Consider the following 14,201-nt stretch of genomic DNA (forward strand, 5'->3'; position numbering starts at 1 on the left):
CCTATTTGAAGGTCAGATATATGCTATTGGCATATGCCAGGTCAGTGTGTGGCTGAGATTGCTTCTGGGTGCTCTGCCAATTCAAAGAAAGGAAGCAGCCAGATCTGACAGCACAGAAAAGGCAGCACCTGGCCTCTGGAGCCTCCTCACATAGTGCCAAGCAAAGAGAAGCAAAGAGAAGTCTGGAAATGGAGAGATGGTCCTCCCTGCCCCTTCAGGACTGAAGCGGTGCCCAGCCTTCCTGGGTCAGCCGTGGCCCTTGGCTGGGTGCAGTCAGGTGGGGTGCTGAGCGGCGCTGTGCTGTCGTCAGTCAGCCGTCACATGGACTCTAGGGCAGCACTTTAGAAACAGCCAGGAATATCATGTGGCAACTGAGGGCTTCAGGCCCCTGGCCCTCCCCCACTCCATAACTGTCTTCTTCCCTTTCCTCTCCTTGCCCTCTCTCTCCCTATCGTACTGAGAGGGTAACCGCAAGGACTGGAGCTGAATTTTGCTCCTGCTAACCTCATCTTGGGCTTTGGGGTGTTTGTGTTGGCACTTGGCCTTGGCCTCCAACCTACCTGTGCCACTCGGGGCACCTGTGCTGTGTGATGTCACCTGCAGCCCTGCCAGGGAAATTTTCAAGTTCAGTCTTCTAAGAGGATTGAAGGACATTTACCCAGGGGGGATGCGAAATGTGATTAAACCCCTTGCTCAATGGGCTTTTCACTACTGCAGCTCCCAGTCCAGCAGAAAGTGACTTTTTCTTGGCACTGTGGTTTTAATACCTGACTGGCACATACTGGAGTCACTTGTAAGGTCAGTGGAGCGAGTTCTGGAGTTTGAATGAAGTTTGGAAACTAAGAAACTTGAAGTTCTCCACTGCTCCCTCAGACAACTCATTCACAGCAGCACAACAAGGCAGGAGTCTCAGAGCATTAAGATTCAGCCAGGCTAAGACCAGATGGTGTTCTGTGTGGAGCAAGTGCCACCAGAGTCAATAAATGCATGTGTCTCAGCCTTGCCTCCACTAACGGACTCTATTTTAACTAAGTTCTTACATGCATGTCCCTACCAACCCTGATGAGTGCAGGTTGTTCAGAGCCAGGAAGAAACAGAGGGATTTAGTGCCAGGTGAGGCTCAATCTGTCCTCCTGTCACCACTTGGGTGCTGTTGCTGATTACCTTTTCTTCCACTCCACATTCCTCCTGCTATAATTTCTTCCAAGATGTCCTTTCCTAGCTTGTGCACTCAGGATTTTGGTCTTCAGCCTGTAAGACCTTCATCTTTTCCCATGTTACATGTTCCCTTAAATGCATTTGTGCTCCTCTCCTCTCCCTCTCCTCTCCCTCTCCTCTCCCTCTCCTCTCCCTCTCCTCTCCCTCTCCTCTCCCTCTCCTCTTCCTCTCCTCTCCCTCTCCTCTCCCTCCCTCATGGAAGAATATTAAAGCAAAGTTCCTGTTTTATTTGTAAAAGAGATCCACCTGGATTTGAGTCAAGAGGATCTGCTGGAGGCAAAACAATAGATTTCAAGGTGTGGGAGAGAACTGAAGAATGAGCACGTCTGTTTCAGCATGATGTGCAGGGCATTTCAGAGAGACTAATGCTGTTAACTTGGGTGCCACCAGCTCTTAAAGCCATGGTGACCTCTGTAAGAGCCAGACATTTTGACCTGAAAATGCATTTCAAGCATCTCAGAACTGAGCTTCTGTCACATCCTGGTTCTTCCCCTTACTGGGTTAGACTTTGAGGGCAACTGGACATGCTAGGTTGTTCTAGTCCCTGAATGGATTGTGGCTTGGATTTGGTCAAATGGCCTGGCTATGGCTGTCTTGGCCTGAGTTATGCTGGCTTTGATCCCACTGAGCTATACCTACAGGGACTGAGCGCAATCTGAAAGCAGATTTGAGCTGACAGCTTGTGATAGGCATGTTCTGGGTAGACTAGAGTTGACTGGGTTAGCTGCCTTAGACTGTCTTGAGTTTGGAGCTGAAAATGGGACTGGTTTGGTCTGAGTTAATATTCACAGTGGATGGGAGTAGGCTGGTGGGGAGGTTTTGCCCAGATGCCCTACACACACTGCTGCAGAAATGGGGGGGAATGACTTCCCTGTGGCTGCTTAAAAAACCTCATTCAGCTCACACCAGAACCTGTAGCCCCATCTAGGAAGTTGTTTGCTGGACCAGCTTCCCATGGGTAGGAAAAAGATTATCCAGCAAGTGCTGAAATGGGATCTCCAAAAAGCTGGCAAAATGGCTTTGGTTCCTCAGTGTCCAGCTGCTCCAGGCCACCTCCTTCTCCACAGCATGGGAGTGGTTCGTGACAGAACATCTGCATCTTAGTCCCAGTCTGGTCTACTGGGTCACATCTGTGCAGAACTCAACATCCTAACCTTCAAAAGGAAAGTCCTCCTGTTGGAGGCATTCCCCAACCAGGGATGGCTATCAGTGTTTGAAGTGAGAGAACAGGAGCTGAAATCCTTGCACGTGGCTGGTTCTTCAATGTCTAAGTTTCCTTGATAGCACAAAATGTCATGCAGCCCAATAATGATGCATGTGATGCCTTGCCACAGTGTTGCTGTTGAGGTGGTATAATGAATATTGAACCTGGGCACGGGGTTAAGCCCCAAGTAAAGGAAAATTCAGATTATTTCCAAATCAGTGATGTCTCAGCCTAAAAGCCTGTACCTGGGTGATCTGGCAAGTCAGTCTAGGTGATAGTGCTGCCAAACCCCTTCCCTCCCTGCTTGCTCTGGCTCTGCTTTTAAAAACCAGAAAAGAAATGTGTAGGGACGGGTAGATGATGGTGTAGTCCTGGGGAGAAGCAGAGTCCCATCTCCTTACACAGCCAGCAGAGAGTGGAGCAGGAGAGCAGAGGGTAGCACAGCACAGTACAGCTGCAGGGCTGCTCACAACAGGGCAGAGCTCCGGAGAATGTGCTCTTTGTTCCCTGCCTTTAAAGGGTAAGAGAAACACTTATGCATGGCAAATTAGCCCAAAAATGTATTTCTCTAAAACACCCGATTGTCTGGCCAGCTCTGCAGCTGCAGGGAAGTTCCAGGGAGAGAGAAGGGGGAGGCGGCGGGAAGGAGAAGGAGGGAGGCAGGGAAGGAGGATTTTGATGGCTTGGGGGGCGGGGGGAGGCAAGACGATTGTGAGAATGAGGGAGAAATTCTCATGCCTCAGTTCAAACAGAGCTGACCACTGAGCAAGGGGACCCACGATGGAGGGGCCACGTTGGTGGCCAGGGAGACCGCGGATGCTGTGCAGTCTCCTGGGGGGTAGGGAGAAGAGGGCTCAGGAGACAGCTGTGCTCTGGAGCAGGCACTGGTGCTGCCGGCGGTGCCGGGATACTGCCACCCGGCAGGTTCAGCTGTGCCATCTGGGCCGGGATGCCCATCAAGCAGTGCCATGCTCCTCTAGTCACCGTGTGGCACATCCCGGGGGGCTGTGACTCCTCTCCTGCTTCAGAGCAAAATGTGCAGTGTGCAGCTCTCTGCAGAGCTGGAGGGCCTGTACTGCTCCCAAGAGGTGACACCTGAGTTTGAATTGTCCCAGATGTACCTCTTGATTAGGAGCTTGGTCTGGGCTTATTGTGAATGCCCAGCCCAATGCTGATACTCATCTGAAAACTCCCAGACCATCACTGGCAGAAAAGCGATTCCCTGGGGTTCAGAAAGCAAAACTTAATGGTAAGATCCTTGACCCAGCCAGAAATCCCAACTGTGCTCACTGCAGTTAGATTGTCTACCCCACTGAGAAGGTGAACTGCCTCAAGAAGTTCTGGCACAAAGCATGTTTGTGAGACCTGCAAGCTGACCCCTTAACACAAAACGCTACAGGGGCTACAAGAAGAAGCTGTACTGCAATGGTGGCAGGCACTCCCAAGAACCTGAGTCTAAAGCAGCAGAGTGAGCTGCACAGCCAGGGACACCTGTGCTCAGGTTTCACACTGTGGACTTCGGGGCAAGTGCCACAATTGTGTCACTACCTCAAGAGATGCCACTGCAGTCAGGTCCACCATGAGCACAGCTGAGACCTCAGCATCCAAGGAGCAATTTCCACACTGTCTGGGATGAGATGTCCTCTTCATGTGCGTGATGAGAATTTGTTTTCTCTTCCATTACCTAATGATGGGAGGAGGTGCTCCCTGCAAACTGCAGTGCTCTGCAGGCACAGCCTTGAGGCAGCCTGGCTGGTCCTCATCACTACCTACTGAATTCTCCTGGGGACATCTGTGGTGTGATCCAGATGCTGCTGTCAGGGGAAGCTAGACACATGGGCTAGACACATAGGGGTGCACTTGCCAGCTGCAAATCTGGGTCCCAGTGCTGTATCCTTCCTGTGACATGAGCTGACCTTCTCTGGACAGACAAGAGCATCTCCTTCAAAGCCACCAGTGCCATGTGCTGTGAGAATGAGATTGGTAAGGTAGCTTTAGGTTAGGCATCTAAAGATGTCTGTAAGAAAAAAGAAAGCCATGAGAGTCTCAGAAGGGAATGTGGCTTTGATGCATTGCTGTGACTGTCCAGCTCAGGGGTAGGGTTGATGTTGCCGCCAGTTCAGCTCCCTGTGCAACCAAATTTCTTGAAGGAAATCTCTATAACTCTTTGGGTTTGCAGTCCAGAAGTCCTCTGAAGTCCCATCTCACTAGACTGGAGGAAGGGAAGGACAGGTGAATCTAGATGTTTTATCTGAACAAGTGGTGATACTCATTCTTTCATTTTAGAGGTCACATGAAAACACTTTGGATGACACTGGTATGGAGGTACCTGTTGGATGTGGAGCAGTATCTGACTAGAGGAAGGCAGAATTCAGTCTGAGAGTTTCCTGGAGTGGAGAAGCTGATCAGATAGCTGATCAGCCCTGCTGGAGAAGGTGTGATAGGCAAAGGAGGAAACAGGCAGCTGAACCACTCTTGAAATGCAGTATTGGGATGCTATTGACAACTCTATCATCCTGTCACTGCCACCTGGCTCATCTCTGTCTGGCTGCTCGGATAGGTCGCTCATTTATGCTTACATGGGACAAGAGGGTATGAAAAATGTCAGCTCCAATCGACTCAGCAGTATTTCTCAGCTTTGGCAATTCATTTTCCACTCATGTGAGAAGGGGTCCCTCTGTACACATTGCTGTGCATCCCTGTGATTCCTGAGTCCAGCCTCTCCCCTCCTATTTTCCTACAGCTTCAGATTTTCACAGCCCTGCCACACAGTCCCTCCTGTGTCCCATTAGAAACACCCTGGGCAGCATCCTCACAAATATGTGTGAGGCTGCTCATGTGTTCCATGAGTTTAAGCCTCCAGTTTCTAAGGCCAGCTCTGGGCTTCACACCTGACCTTCAGGGAGTGGGTGGCACAGACTGATGGCAGGCTGGCCATGAGTCCTGAGAACACTTTGCAGCAAGGTGGGACAGGAGGAAGCCAAGAATCCAGGCACGCTGCAGCGCTTTGTGGAGGCCCTGAGACCTCTGAAGGGTGGCAAGGATGTGGCATCATCTGCAGGTGGGCATGGCTGGTACCAGGGAAGAAGTCATTAAAAAAATAATTTACCAGGAAATGAGACTTCAGGGGAAGGAAACCAGCTGCAGATCCAGACCTAATTCAACAAACACTTTCGGCTGGGAAGTGAGTGTGAGAGGGGGATTTGGAAAATCTCAAAGCATTTAATTTCAAGACAATCTTCCTGAACTATTCTGGTTTCTAAATGCCAAACTCTTGTGCATGGACATTTTCAAAAGGAATTTCTGCCATTTCATTTGAAACCTGCATTTTGCATTTAAAACTTGAGCCAGGCTGAAAGGTGAGAGGTGGGACACAAGAGCCTAACGACCACCAACCAGAACCTGCTGTTTCACGTTCAGCAGAGTGTTTCAGTTGTGCCCTTTGCAGAGGTCCTGTGTGTGTCCAGGTCAACATGCCCCTACATGACACCTCTGAGATGATGGAGACACTGGAGCAGAAATGGATGGTGTGGCTGGGATAAACCCAGCCAAGCAACAGCCTGAGATGAACTAGAAAATGGCTTTGAGCATCCTTGAGCAAGGGATCTTGAGGAGAAGGGGACTTGGGGGGTTGGGAGGGGTGGACTGATGAAAAGCCCAACATGAGCCAGCAATGTGCACTGGCAGCCCAGAAGGCCAACCTTGTCCTGGGCTGCATCAGAAGTGTGACCAGCAGGACAAAGTTTGCCCAGGGAGGCTGTGGATGCTCCCTCCCTGGGGGTGTTCAAGGCCAGGTTGGACAGGGTCTTGGGCAATGTGGTCTGGTGGAAGGTGTCCCTGCTCATGGTGTGGGTGTTGGAACTGGATGATCTTCAAAGTCCTTTCCCACCCAAACCATTCTATAATTCCATGATCCCAGGTGGAATTTGACTTCTATAGCAATAAATGTTACTCATACCTCAGTGAGGCTGTTTGTGGTGGGATGTGCACCTCTTAGGGATGTTTGCATCTGATCAGCAACGTGGGTAGCAACAGGCAGAGCAGTGATGAACAAAGCCCCTGTGGCTGTGACAGTTTTACCCATGGTGTCATCTAGCTTCAGGCAAAGTGGCAACCAAAGTACCTTCACCTTCTAGCACTGTCTTGCTGATCACGATGAAAACCAGTCAAGCTCTCCATGGACATGTGTCTAGAGGCAGCTCCAGGGGAAAATGTGCAAGCTTAAGCAGGGTCTGGGAGCAAGAAAATCTCTGCTCCTTTGGGAAGGGGCCCTGGTACTTTGAATAATGGGTGGGCAGCACTGCCAGTGCTTTGAGAAGATGCTGTGCCCCCCAGCTGCCTCTTCAGTACCGAGGCAGGTTCAGGCTCTGGGGGACGTGATGAATAACCTCTTCCCCCTTCCCCGCCAGCCCCAGCCCCTCGCTCCCACCACCTCATCCTCTCCCCCGTGCACACGTGGGTCCCGGCTGGTCATGAATAGAGTTGGCACGGGCGGGCCCACCCCGAGCCGCTGGGGCTCACGGCTCCCGACCTGAATAAGCAGCATAAAGGCACAGAGCAGCCCCGTCGCGGCTCTGTCCCGACCCATCCTTCCCAGCTGCAGCAGCATCCGCTGTGGGTCCCGACCAGCCATCCTGACCAAGTCTTTCTGTGCCATTTGTCTTTCTCTCCCCCTCCTATGCCCCCCCCGCTCCTCCCCCTGCCCCAGCCTCCTTTTTTTTTTTTTTATATTTTCCCCCCCTTTTTTTTAATCCCCTTTTTTTCGAACATATCATTACAGGAGCCACAAAAAAGATAGGACAATACAGCCATTGATGAACTACTCTCGTCCTCCCGTCCTGATCTCCCCCCCCCCCCACTCCCTCCCTCCCCTCCTCTGGTGCGTGCCAACGCTCTTTCCACCCGCACAGGGCTGGAGCCAGCGCCAAACAACCTCTGCTAATAAACAAGAGGAACCAGATAAACCAGGAACACAATAGAGGGATTTGTTGCACTTTAGTGATGGTGGGAACAATGTCAACTCCGTGGCGCAGCTGCATGGACCCCCTCCCATCCCCTCTCCACCTCCCCCCCCCCCCCCCATCTCCTCTTGCCCCCCGCGCACTTGCAGCCCAACACTGTGATTTATGAAAGGCCAAAGGTCACCGTGCATTAAAGGGCTCCTTTCTTGCATCATTTATTAACCCCTCTGCGACAAGGCACAGTCATTGTGGCGGCGGCGGCGGTACACGGAGCAAGGGAGAGGGCGGAGGAGCCCGTCCCAGCGTCGCTGCGCATCTCTCCGAGGATGCTGAGATGCAGAGCTAGTTCTTGGGCCTGGCTCTGCACTGGCCTGGCGCATGTGGGGAGAGGAAGCTTTGCTGAGGTGCGTTTTGGCCTGCAAAAGCAACTCGAGTGCTCCAGCACAGCTCCATTCACATTTCACACAGGTCACTGCCTGCCCAGCCTGCACTCTCTGCCAAGCTGGTGAGCTCAGATCATGGTCTCGCTGCAGCCATGCACACACCTGGGGCTAATCCCAAGGGTTGCACTGGAGACTCCATAGTCCACAGGGTAGGGTTTACTGTGTGTTCAAGAAATGTGTGCACATGGCACTTCAGGACATGGTTTAAAGGCCACAGTGGTGCTAGGGCAATGGTTGGTCTTGATGATCTTAGAGGTCTTTTCCAATCAAACCAGTTCTATTATTTTATTCTACATTAGCAGAGTCTTGGGTCACCATATTCTACCCACCATGGTGACGTGGGTTGCCCATGGTGTAGCTGGGCAGAGAGGAGGCAGGGGCCCGTGGAACAGAATGGACCACTCCATGGTCTCCCTCTCAGACTGGTAGAAATGTGGCCAAAGTCTCTCCTTATCTCACTGGAGCTGATTGCTCTTGAAGGCAATGCTGCAGTGTCACCATGCACCACTTGCAAGCCTTCCTGTCCATCTCTGAAGCAGTGCTGTGAAACACTAGCATGAAAATTCACTGGGCTGATCTTTTTCTCCTTAAATTGTAGAGACCAAGTAATCTGGGACAAGATGATGCAGCAGCAAAGAATTCAGCACTGAATTTTCCAGTCCCTTGTGCTTTTGCTCCATGTCCCCGGCAGTGCTTAAGGGCTTCCTGGAGACTCTCTCCATGGGCAAGCTTACTTGGGAGGACAAAGCTCACAGACATCATGAGCTGAGGGTGTTGGGTGAGCCTTGGAGAGGAGATATCTGCTGGAGTTCACATCCACTGCGAGGGCAGCGGGGTTGTGCTGGCGCCTGGTTGCCCGGCGCATCCCTCCCGGCTCAGCAGGGAGGAGGCTGTGGTGTTGACAGGTTGGGACATCTTGCCCTCCGGGACGAAGCAATGGGTAATGAGGGGCAAGCTGGTGGGAGCCCTTTGAGTATGGGTGTCAAGGCGAGCCCCTGCACAGGGCAGAGGGGACATGGAGGCCGGGGTGGAGGGGAAGACAGTCCCCTTGCCCAAATGCCGGCTGGTAACGCTGGTTACCAGCCAAACTGCGCCTGCCCTGGCTTTGGTGCCTCGGCCTCAGGCTGTGCTCCCTCGCTTGCTCTCCCTCGCATTCCTCCGGGAGCTGATCAGGGCTTGAATGACACCCCAGATGACTCTTTGCTATTAATTCCTGTGAACAGAAAGGGCTCCTTGTTCTCCCAGTCCTACTCTCTGGAGGAATTACAGGGGCCAAGGCAGCAGGCTGAAGCCTTCCCGACTTAACCCTTCCCCTGGCTCCCCAAGAGTCTCTCTGCAGCCAGAGGACCAGCAGAGGTGAAGATCACCACAGAGTCATCCCAGCCACTGCTAAACAAGCCCACCAGGGCCACCCAGCACTGCTACAAGCACAGGTCCCATTGAGAGTGTCTCCTTTTCTGCAAGTTCTGCCCAATCTTGTGCAATTCTCTTCCTCTCTTTTCTGATCATGACTCCTCTGTCATGCTGACCAAGAGGACCCAGCTCCTTCCATTACATCACATTGGGTATGCTAAACACTATCCAAGAAAAGGCAAAACTGGTTCCCTTTCTCCCCCAGCTCTCCATCCCATTCCCTTTTGGGGCTTCACTTTCTGGAAGTATACCTGGTGTCTAAGGCAGGAGATGAGGGGGTTAACAGCCAGGGAGGCTCTGTGCCACCCATCAAAACAGGTAGCAGACAGACAAACTTGCCCCTTTCCTCTTTGATCTTCTCAGACCTGAGTAATGCAGGAAAATTGTCCCATGTAGCCAGCACAAGTCCTCACCATGCTCACAAACATTGGACTGGCCAAGACAATGGGTTGGGATCTACCTGGGGCCTTTGCACTGCCCAGAGGTGATTGCTCTCTTTCTTTCCCACAAAGTTTTCCCTGTACCTCCTCTCCAAAGCAGCTGGCATCATAATCCACCACTTTAGAGCAAAAAATATTGCTGAGCAAAATCTCCTGCTTGGCCACATCAAAGCATGCACACCACCACCACCAGCAGCAGCATGGTTTCCTGCACCAGAAGCAGTCCTCATCATGCCTTGGAGAGGGATTGAGGTTTCTGCTGCTCCACACCCAGGTGGGACTCCACAACTACGTCCCACACTCTGTCCCCAAATTGATTCCCAAGGAATGGTGGGAATACAGGACCATGTACCAACTGACATCACCCAGTCTGTGCCTCCCATGAGGAATGATAACTCTGGAGCCACCATGATGTTCCTTTTGCTGCCCTGTGCAGGGCATTGGGTTGGCAAACAACTCGGTCAGGCAGCTCCCTGCCTTTCATTTCCCCTGATACCCCCTGACAAAAGTTACTGCACAGCCCCTGCAGCTGCTGGTCCTGCAACCACATGGGCACAGTGATGCTGCCAAAACCAGGTGGGGCTGCAGGCAGCTCTGGGCTTTTCCTGAGACACCCACCCTGCTTTTTTGCTCCCCAGGCTGACCCCCAGGCAGCCAGTTTACCAATGCCAAATGAGGCAGCTGAGAAGGTCTGGGAGCTTCAGCCTAAAATGGTGAGGAGCAATGAAGACCAGAGCCTGGCAGCAGTTCTTGTGCCTAGCACCCTTTGGGGGGGCACTCACAGCACGAGGCGAACTGCAGGGCTCTTTGGAGATCATGGCTGCCACACAGTGTGGAAGGTGGCACAAGCATGGTCTCTGGGGACTCTCTGCTTCTCCTCTCCATAGAAAGGCCTTGAAAATAAGCCCCATTCTGGGGACCTGGGAGGCAGTCATGACATTGGCAGGGAGGAATTTGGAGAGAAGGACACGAGGAAGTGGTGGAGACAGGGTTGGGCTTGGGTGCTCCAGCAAAGGGTATGGCCTGGTCCTGATCTCTCCCAGGCTGCCATCAGTCATGTCCCATGACATCTCACGAGTGAGACCAGCTGCAGACCCATAGATTTTTCAAGCATTATGGTGGCCTTTCCCTTTGCTCCTCCCCACTTTTCCATGAAATATCAAATACATGGAGTAACCATTTCAAACCTTGCTATTTTTCCCAGTTCTTTCATGACTTCTGTGAAAGGTTCAGATGATCACCTGGCCATCCCTTCATTAGCCTCCACTTCTCCCCAGGACTGAGTAACCAGCTTCACAGTTATTTTATGGTCGTGGGGAGAAGATACAGAAGTGCCCTATGGCATCTCTACACCAAAGGGGACAGGCAGTCCTCATGGACATACTATTCCTGGCCACAGGCATTGGGACTTCCAGCATGGCTCAACTCTCCCTGCCATCCACAAGTTTCTGAAGACTGCCTGGGCTGCCTGCTCCTCTCCCTTTCTCTTTCTTCCTCCTAGGCTACCATGGGAGAGAGGAAATCCGTTCAGATCTCTTTACACCACAGCTTGGGGGGAGAGACACACCCCTTTTCCAGGAGGACAGCTGCCCCCCTCCACTCCAGCCACACAGGACCAGCAAGCCTCATGCTGGTGAAGACACAAATCCCATGAGAGACATGAAGGTCAAGGCTGGCTTTGATGTAGGAAACCCAGGTTCCCTGCTTGGCAGGGAGAGAAGAAGGGAATTCTGCATCCCTTTCAGTGGCACAGAGTTGAGCTGGCCACCCCCTGTCCTTCCTGCAGTGCCACAGGTGGACACGGCCAGCACAAACCCATACCAGCCTGCCCACCATGGGCAAGTAGGCAGTAGGGGCAAGATCCTCTCCCACCCCTAAATCCCAAGCCTCGCCCTCCCCTCCCCACCCTTCCTGCCCCTCATTGCCCACCTCCATGGGAAGGGGATTTTGCAGAGAGGCAGCGGTGCCTGCTCATCCATCCCAGCGACCGGCCCCATCTCGGCCACCGCCGCCGCCTCAGCTCCTCCTAGCCCGGGGCTCCTCTCCTGTCTTCGGGTCTGGAGCAAGCTGGAGGCTCTTAAAAAGCTTTTTGAGTGCTGGCGTGCGTGTGTGTGAGTGTGTCTTAATCACATGATTGTCGTTCACCTGTACCCCGAACAAAGAGCGCGCACTGTTCAGGGCCCAAACAAGAAAGTCGGCAAGGGAAGGAGGGGGGTGCTGGGAACACTGAAGGGGCCGTTGAGAGAGCGGGAGCAAATCCTTATCAGCCTCCCAATTCATGGGTCTCCCTTTCCCTCAGCACACTGTGGGTATTGTTTGCCTGGGGGGGGTGTGTGTATTTTTTTGAATGTCTGTGTCGTCCACCCCTCGCTCCCCAGCTCTGACGCTGCTTTACTGTATGGAAAGATTTCACAGGGAACCCCTCCCATTTTCCCAGGCAGTCCTAGGACAATACCAGTGCTGTGCCCCTGAGCTGGGCAGGGGACAAAAGCTGGCCCTGGCTCTCGTGCTGGGGATCCTGCTGCTCCTCTGCAGTGGACAGGCTTTCCCCTCTTGCTCCTCCCTTGGCACAGGTGCAGGGCATGGGTGTCATCTAGCAAAATTCCTCTCCAGCAACCTCAGCGGTACCACCTTGGTGGTGGAGAGTGTCCCACCAACGTGGTCCCCTTGTTGAAACCCTACAGAGCAGGTGCCCCTGCCTGTCCCTGCAATGATGCTCGCCACACACACAGCCTGGAGTAGGGCACCTTTCCTATCACCCTTGGAAGGGGTGTGGAGGCAGGGGTACCTATCATGGTGGGGCATCTCCTCTTCCCACCCACTTTTACCCGTTGCCCCCCTGACATCACTTTGTGGTGGAGAAGTGGCATCATTCCACCTTTCCATACTGGGGACTGAGGCCCAAAGAAAGCATTTAGCTGATGTGTCACAGGGTACCTGTGGCTTAGCGAGGTCTCCAGCTCATGAGCTGCCTTTGTGGGTAGATCCTTCATCTGCAAATGACTGTCCTGTTTTGAGGACCTGGAGCACCTCATCCATAGAAGATATGCTGAAAAGTCAGGGTGGAAACCTGCTGTGTGAGCATTTCCCCAGGGATCAGTCATTAGGAAGAGCTGCATTTAGACAGATCACTTCTGCAATGTTAGCTGCTGTGGCCACCACTCTTTGTCTTTAAAACAGGCTCAAAGGGGACACTGGAGGAAGACCTCAGTGATTCCTGAAGCAGGGGTGGTCTCTTCTCCTTCTTCTCTGCCTCTTTTCTCACCTCAGTTGAAGAGAAAGTGTCACATCTCTTCCTGCTGTAGTAGAGGTATGTTTTCCACATCCTTTCTCCTGCATCTACCCCTTTGCAGCACAAGAGAAGAGATAACACCTGGATAGAAGAGGCTTGGAAAAGGATGTATGAGCAGTCAGTGCTGTGAGAGGCAGGGTGGAAACAGGGGGGGAAAAAAAAGGTGCTACAGGGAAAGAGAGGTCAGAAAGAGAAGGCAGGACCAAAAGAGACAAAAAGCAGGAACTGGAGAAAGGGAGAATGAAGGGAGAAAAACCTTCCCTGCCATCTGAGGAGACACTGAGACTGCATATGGCAGCAGCTGTGTGCCTGGTACATGCTCCTTTGATGATGTCCCTGTCTGCAGCTGAGGTACCCACAGCTCTTCCCGCAAGGCATGGATGAGACTCAGCTCCTGTGTGGAAAGTGGCAACAGCTCCTGATGGGGATGGTGAGCAGTGGGACAAAAAGTGCTCCAGAGCCCTGGGGATCACTGAAAAATCTTCTGACTTTGATCCTTTTCTTTTCCCAGCTGGGAATGTTGGGTCTGACTCTTCTGCTGATCCAGACCCTGTGGGCAAGCAGGCAAATGTGAGTCCCACCACTCACTGTCTTTCTGGGGTCATTCTCCCTGCAGGGCATGCCAAGAGGCCACTGCATTTGGGATAAGAGCTGAACAGGGTGTGAAGCTCCTCTCAGTGCCATGTGGGGCTCCTTTGTCTCTTGATTAGGGATCTTCTCCATCAAAGTGCTCTTGCCTCTCCCTCTCTACCACTTGGTGCCCAGCACCCTGTGTTCCCACACTGGGGGAAAGTGAAAAATCCCTACCCCATCATCCCTTTCCCGTGGGGTCCCCAGGAACCAGATGAAGGGAGGGCAGACAAACACCTCGCTCTGGCCATTCTCTGTGGCATTTTTCCTCCCAGTCCCAGGTTAGAAATTGGCTGCAGCCAGAGGAACAAGTAGGGCAGTATTTTTCAGCAGTAGCTATCTCCCTGTGGGACAGGAGACCAACCCTCCCCTTGCTCTAGTTCTCCCACACCTGCAGCTTGAGGATGATTCTTCCTGGCTGTGTGAAGATGCCATGAGCTCTGCAGCAGACTCCACATCCACTGGGCTATGGACAACTTTGTACAAAGTGACCTTGCCCCACTCTTTATTGCTGGTTGTCTGCCTGCAGATAGAGGGTGAGCTGGCAAACTGTTCCTGTCACTGCTGCAAGACCCTTTTTTGTGACAACCACAACTGAGG

The sequence above is a fragment of the Dryobates pubescens genome, chromosome 15 (assembly GCF_014839835.1).
Source record: "Dryobates pubescens isolate bDryPub1 chromosome 15, bDryPub1.pri, whole genome shotgun sequence".
NCBI lineage: Eukaryota > Metazoa > Chordata > Aves > Piciformes > Picidae > Dryobates > Dryobates pubescens.